Genomic DNA, 7,500 nt, shown 5'->3' with positions numbered 1-7,500 from the left:
ACACAGGTAAACATGTAGAAACACAGGTAAACATGTAGAAACACAGGTAAACACGTAGAAACACAGGTAAACACGTCGAAACACAGGTAAACATGTAGAAACACAGGTAAACATGTAGAAACACGTAGAAACACCGATAAACAAGTAGAAACACAGGTAAACATGTAGAAACACAGGTAAACACGTAGAAACAGCAAATTTATTTCTATGGGCACAAGGACTGTTCCTGACACAAACTGTTCACACCCCTCTTATTGGTGGAGAGCTTATTTCCTGCTATTCTACACATTTTGTCTTGGGGTGTAGAGAACACGTTGCAGTTTTGAAGATAATTTGAGTGACTCAAACATTACTACAAAATCCATGGGCTAAAAGACCTAGCTAAAAACATTAGCTGACACGGGCTAGTTACAAAACTGATGATACACTACCCAATTTACTAATTGTACTTTATGCATTCTACAATTACAACTTTCAAGAGTAAGTTGAAAGCCAGACGCGCCCCACAGTTTGGGAACCACTGGTCTAGCAGACATGTGATTGAAACAGAATGCCTCTCTCTCTTCTCTCTGTGAGAACAAAACGTATAGTCTAAACATCACCACACCCGTTTCCTCTCCCTACCTGTGGTGACGTCTCCAGCTAGCAGACATTTTTATATGCAGTCTTTCTCATGGCGTTCCTATAAGTCAAAGTGAAATGATGCGGAAACATAAGAGGAACACGACCTCCAGACAGGGACGCTGGCGGGAAAGGAATAGGAGTTCTACTGTAGCAGTTGGATTTCCAACTGTCAGTTATTAAATGAATGTTCCCTGGATTATTCTCCAATAGAGGCAGGAAGAGGAGAGAATGAGAGCGGAAGAGAGGTGAGAGAGAGGAGAAAGGGATGAGGTGATAGAAGAAGAGCAGAATAGAGGTGAGAGAGGAGAGAAGAGAAAAGAGAGAGGGATGAGGTGAGAGAGGAGAGGGGAGAGATGGATGAGGGATTGGAAGATAAGAAATGCGAGAGAGGAGAGGGGGCACAGAAGAGAGCAGAGGGAGAAGGGCAGAGTGGATGTGAGAGACAGGAGAGGATAGAGGGAGAAAGGGATGAGGTTAGTGAAGGTGAAAGATGAAGGTCAAGGTGAAAGAGAAGTGAGAGAGAGGTGAGGGAGAGAGGTGAGGTGGTGCATGTCAAGAGCACTCCTCTCTCACCTGTCACACACAGATTTTCAGGGAGATAGGGAGCAGGGGTAAGAGAGGAGAAAGAGAGAGAGAGAGAGAGAGAGAGAGAGAGAGAGAGAGAGAGAGAGAGAGAGGGGGAAAGAAGGCCAGAAACAAGCCCTGAGATGGAGAAGAGAGAGATTGAGAGAGAGAAAGAGAGGGAGAGAGAGAGAGAGAGAGAGAGAGAGAGAGAAAAACAAAGAGAAACAAAGAGAAACAAAAGAGAAAGAGCAATAGGTCTGAGACCAACTCCAAGCCACTTCCTCTTTTCTCTCTTCTCGAGTTCGTTTCACTGTTCTCTTGACAGAGTTCTCCTCTCTGGTTAGTTAAAACATGATGATCACAGCCTCTCCTCTCTGATTAGTTAAAACATGATGATCACAGCCTCTCCTCTCTGGTTAGTTAAAACATGATGATCACAGCCTCTCCTCTCTGGTTAGTTAAAACATGATGATCACAGCCTCTTCTCTCTGGTTAGTTAAAACGTGATGATCACTGCCTCTCCTCTCTGGTTAGTTAAAACATGATGATCACAGCCTCTCCTCTCTGGTTAGTTAAAACATGATGATCACAGCCTCTCCTCTCTGGTTAGTTAAAACATGATGATCACTGCCTCTCCTCTCTGGTTAGTTAAAACATAATGATCACTGCCTCTTCTCTCTGGTTAGTTAAAACATGATGATCACTGCCTCTCCTCTCTGGTTAGTTAAAACATGATGATCACTGCCTCTTCTCTCTGGTTAGTTAAAACATGATGATCACAGCCTCTTCTCTCTGGTTAGTTAAAACATGATGATCACTGCCTCTCCTCTCTGGTTAGTTAAAACATGGTGATCACTGCCTCTCCTCTCTGGTTAGTTAAAACATGATGATCACTGCCTCTCCTCTCTGGTTAGATAAAACATGATGATCACTGCCTCTTCTCTCTGGTTAGTTAAAACATAATGATCACTGCCTCTCCTCTCTGGTTAGTTAAAACATGATGATCACTGCCTCTTCTCTCTGGTTAGTTAAAACATGATGATCACTGCCTCTTCTCTCTGGTTAGTTAAAACATGATGATCACTGCCTCTTCTCTCTGGTTAGTTAAAACATGATGATCACTGCCTCTCCTCTCTGGTTAGTTAAAACATGATCATCACTGCCTCTTCTCTCTGGTTAGTTAAAACATAATGATCACTGCCTCTCCTCTCTGGTTAGTTAAAACATGATGATCACTGCCTCTTCTCTCTGGTTAGTTAAAACATGATGATCACTGCCTCTCCTCTCTGATTAGTTAAAACATGATGATCACTGCCTCTTCTCTCTGGTTAGTTAAAACATGATGATCACTGCCTCTCTTCTCTGGTTAGTTAAAACATGATGATCACAGCCTCTTCTCTCTGGTTAGTTAAAACATGATGATGACTGCCTCTTCTCTCTGGTTAGTTAAAACATGATGATGACTGCCTCTCCTCTCTGGTAAGTTAAAAAACATGATGATGACTAGGGATGGGTATCGTTAAGATTTTATCTGGCTATTACAACTCTTAATGATACTGCTTATCGATTCGGTACTTTAACGGTATTCTTATCTGTTCTTCTTGTTGTTTTTTACGAAAAAAATGAAACAAATTTCGAACAGAATTTATATTGCTTCATTTCCTGAAATGTAAAATAAATAAAATAAACAATTATTTACAGCAAAGGAAACAGCAATGTTTTGAACAAATCACTATTATACACTTTAGTGTTGTGATGATGGAAATATAAAACAACTGAAATGCAGAAGATAAGACAGTGGTATAGAACAACACTGGTAGGGCCTGCAGGTAGGCTTCAGAAGATAAGACAGTGGTATAGAACAACACTGGTAGGGCCTGCAAGTAGGCTGCAGAAGATAAGACAGTGGTATAGAACAACACTGGTAGGGCCTGCAGGTAGGCTGCAGAAGACAAGACAGTGGTATAGAACAACACTGGTGGGGCCTGCAGGTAGGCTGCAGAAGATAAGACAGTGGTATAGAACAACACTGGGTGGGGCCTGCAGGTAGGCTGCAGAAGATAAGACAGTGGTATAGAACAACACGGGTGGGGCCTGCAGGTAGGCTGCAGAAGATAAGATAGTGGTATAGAACAACACTGGCCTGCAGGTAGGGGCCTGCAGGTAGGCTGCAGAAGATAAGACAGTGGTATAGAACAACACTGGTGGGGCCTGCAGGTAGGCTGCAGAAGATAAGACAGTGGTATAGAACAACACTAGGTGGGGCCTGCAGGTAGGCTGCAGAAGATAAGACAGTGGTATAGAACAACACTGGTCGGGCCTGCAGGTAGGCTGCAGAAGATAAGACAGTGGTATAGAACAACACGGGTGGGGCCTGCAGGTAGGCTGCAGAAGATAAGATAGTGGTATAGAACAACACTGGTCGGGCCTGCAGGTAGGCTGCAGAAGATAAGACAGTGGTATAGAACAACACTGGTCGGGCCTGCAGGTAGGCTGCAGAAGATAAGACAGTGGTATAGAACAACACGGGTAGGGCCTGCAGGTAGGCTGCAGAAGATAAGACAGTGGTATAGAACAACACTGGTCGGGCCTGCAGGTAGGCTGCAGAAGATAAGACAGTGGTATAGAACAACACTGGTCGGGCCTGCAGGTAGGCTGCAGAAGATAAGACAGTGGTATAGAACAACATGGGTAGGGCCTGCAGGTAGGCTGCAGAAGATAAGACAGTGGTATAGAACAACACTGGTCGGGCCTGCAGGTAGGCTGCAGAAGATAAGACAGTGGTATAGAACAACACGGGTGGGGCCTGCAGGTAGGCTGCAGAAGATAAGATAGTGGTATAGAACAACACTGGTCGGGCCTGCAGGTAGGCTGCAGAAGATAAGACAGTGGTATAGAACAACAATGGTGGGGCCTGCAGGTAGACTGCAGAAGATAAGACAGTGGTATAGAACAACACTGGTAGGCCCTTCAGGTAGGCTGCAGAAGACAAGACAGTGGTATAGAACAACACTGGTGGGGCCTGCAGGTAGGCTGCAGAAGATAAGACAGTGGTATAGAACAACACTGGTCGGGCCTGCAGGTAGGCTGCAGAAGATAAGACAGTGGTATAGAACAACACTGGTGGGGCCTGCAGGTAGACTGCAGAAGATAAGACAGTGGTATAGAACAACACTGGTAGGGCCTGCAGGTAGGCTGCAGAAGATAAGACAGTGGTATAGAACAACACTGGTAAGCCTGCAGGTAGTTTGCAGAAGATAAGACAGTGGTATAGAACAACACTGGTGGGGCCTGCAGGTAGGCTGCAGAAGATAAGACAGTGGTATAGAACAACACTGGTAGGGCCTGCAGGTAGGCTGCAGAAGGACTAACAGTTTTTAGCAGTTCTTCTGGAAAAAGATCAACATATTTGCCTTCTCTGGCAGAAGTCGGGACCTCTCCTGGATTATTGTGTTCCCTGCTGTCGAAAATAACCTCTCGTTCGGGGTGAAGGAGGCTTGTGCACCGAGGTAACTTGTTGCAATGTTTGTGAGGAGGGGCAGAGTAGTTATCTTCTCCAACCACCACATCACAAGATCTTCAGCCATGGGGACGGGAGGCAGGCCTTTGTAGAGCTCCACCTCTAGGTCAACAGGCTCGCTGAGGGTGAGGGACGAGGTGTCCTGTTGGATTGTCAACCTCAACTCCCTGTCCTCCTCTGAGAACAGCTCCTCCAAGGCACTCCTTCTTTTGTACAATGGAGGGACTGTCTCCTCCATTTCCTCTCCTTCTCCTTCCGACTCCTCCTCCTGTTGCTGGTGCTGTATGTCTGTCTTCTCCAGCTCCTCTGACAGCCTTGGTGTTGCTCCTGTCACATTGGCCTCAACAGTTGTTTTCCTCAGCCTATCCTTGGTTTCACTCACCAGCCTCCCTTTCAATCTGTGGTTATTTGCTGTGGCCTCATGCAGGAAGGCTTGAATGTCCGAATCCTGATATTGCTTGGAGAGGTTCTCCCACACCTTCTCTTTGATGGTTGTCACTAACGTTGTATCTTCATGCAGCACAGTGAAGAGCTCTTCCAGTTTGTGGAGGATGGGTTTGATCTGTCCACAGGTGGCATTCTTTTCACATGACACACAGTGTGGATGTATAGAGGATTCTCATGAGCTGGACAAACTCCTCAGCCTTATGGAAGTCCACACGACCACTGCTCTGATTCAGGCTGGACATCGAGGATCTCTTTAACCACATGACCACTGCTCTGATTCAGGCTGGACATCGAGGATCTCTTGAACCACATGACCACTGCTCTGATCCAGGCTGGACATTGAGGATCTCTTGAACCACACGACCACTGCTCTGATTCAGGCTGGACATCGAGGATCTCTTGAACCACATGACCACTGCTCTGATCCAGGCTGGACATTGAGGATCGCTTGAACCACATGACCACTGCTCTGTTTCAGGCTGGACATCGAGGATCACTTGAACCACACGACCACTGCTCTGATTCAGGCTGGACATCGAGGATCTCTTTAATCACATGACCACTGCTCTGATTCAGGCTGGACATTGAGGATCTCTTGAACCACACGACCACTGCTCTGATTCGGGCTGGACATCGAGGATCTCTTGAACCACACGACCACCGCTCTGATTCGGGCTGGACATCGAGAATCGCTTGAACCACATGACCACTGCTCTGATTCAGGCTGGACATCGAGGATCTCTTTAACCACATGACCACTGCTCTGATTCGGGCTGGACATCGAGGATCGCTTGAACCACACGACCACTGCTCTGATTCAGACTGGACATCGAGAATCGCTTGAACCACATGACCACTGCTCTGATTCAGGCTGGACATCGAGGATCTCTTGAACCACATGACCACTGCTCTGATTCAGGCTGGACATCAAGGATCTCTTTAACCACATGACCACTGCTCTGATTCAGGCTGGACATCGAGGATCTCTTGAACCAAACGACCACTGCTCTGATTCAGGCTGAACATCAAGGATCTCTTTAACCACATGACCACTGCTCTGATTCAGGCTGGACATCGAGGATCTCTTGAACCAAACGACCACTGCTCTGATTCAGGCTGGACATCGAGGATCTCTTGAATCACATGACCACTGCTCTGATTCGGGCTGCCTATTTATCAATGGAAGTCATTCTGTAGATGTTCTGCGCTGCCAGATTCAATGTGTGCGCAAAGCATCCTATTTTTAGGATGCGTAGCCTCTTGATGGCAACATCCATATTACCAGCATTATCAACAGTCACAGCTACAATATTGCTCGGCTCTGTCTCAAACTCTTCCAGAATGTCTGAGATCTCCTCTGACACTACTTTGATAGTTGGTGATTTGTACACTGTCCTGGTGTGGATGACCTTCTGTTGTACACTGTCCTGGTGTGGATGACCTTCTGTTGTACACTGTCCTGGTGTGGATGACCTTCTGTTGTACACTGTCCTGGTGTGGAGGACCTTCTGTTGTACACTGTCCTGGTGTGGATGACCTTCTGTTGTACACTGTCCTGGTGTGGAGGACCTTCTGTTGTACACTGCCCTGGTGTGGAGGACCTTCTGTTGTACACTGCCCTGGTGTGGAGGACCTTCTGTTTAACACTGCCCTGGCTTGTGTAGTGCACTGTAACAGTGAGATAATGGTCCTGACAGAGGTTGGTCCACCTGTTTGATGTGATGGCCAGCTCTGGCACATCCTTCAGCTCAGTGATCACATCGGCCTTTTCTACACCATGCCAGATAGGAATGAATGTGTTACTGAGGTAACTCCTGGAGGGAGGGGTATATTTGGGGTTGAGTGCCTTGCTCATCTCTCTACAGCAAAATAGTATATAGTTTTCATGTGTTGAATTATCATTATTGAATTGTTGTGTTGTTGTGTATTGTATTGTGGAGTGATGGGACTAACATACAACTCTTGTATACTACTATATCCTAAAAATTCATACCACTCAATATATACTGACAGACTGTCACCTAAAGCCCTTGGACTCCACTGTTGCAAAGGGGTGTAGGCCTTTCACTATGTACTTGGTCACGGCTAGGTGGCACTCATTCACCCTCTCCTCAGTCATCCCCCCACTAGCTGCCAGTGTGAAGGGGCTTTGGGCTTGTCTTTGGCTTCGACCAGCGGTATTAGACGGAGGAGTGGGTTGGCTCATTGTAGCTGCAAAATCTCTAAATGGGTGATTGAATTTCTGAACACACCCATAGCTAAACAATCAGCTGGCTAATGATTCCCTTTGATCAGGAACTCATGTTCTCATAATCTAGTTAACTCTGTGTGTGTTGGCTCCAGGC

The 7,500-nt window shown here is 46.3% G+C and overlaps 1 pseudogene; it reads right to left on the bottom strand.

Moving 5' to 3' along the window:
• The window catches only part of LOC135516944 (contactin-associated protein-like 2), a 173,485-nt pseudogene extending 167,794 nt beyond the window's left edge, over nucleotides 1-5,691 (bottom strand).
• Nucleotides 5,692-7,500: the final 1,809 nt, after the last annotated feature.

This window comes from Oncorhynchus masou, chromosome 28 (assembly GCF_036934945.1).
Source record: "Oncorhynchus masou masou isolate Uvic2021 chromosome 28, UVic_Omas_1.1, whole genome shotgun sequence".
NCBI lineage: Eukaryota > Metazoa > Chordata > Actinopteri > Salmoniformes > Salmonidae > Oncorhynchus > Oncorhynchus masou.
Note: the sequence above shows the minus strand (reverse complement) of the source record. Positions and strands in the feature narration are given on the sequence as shown.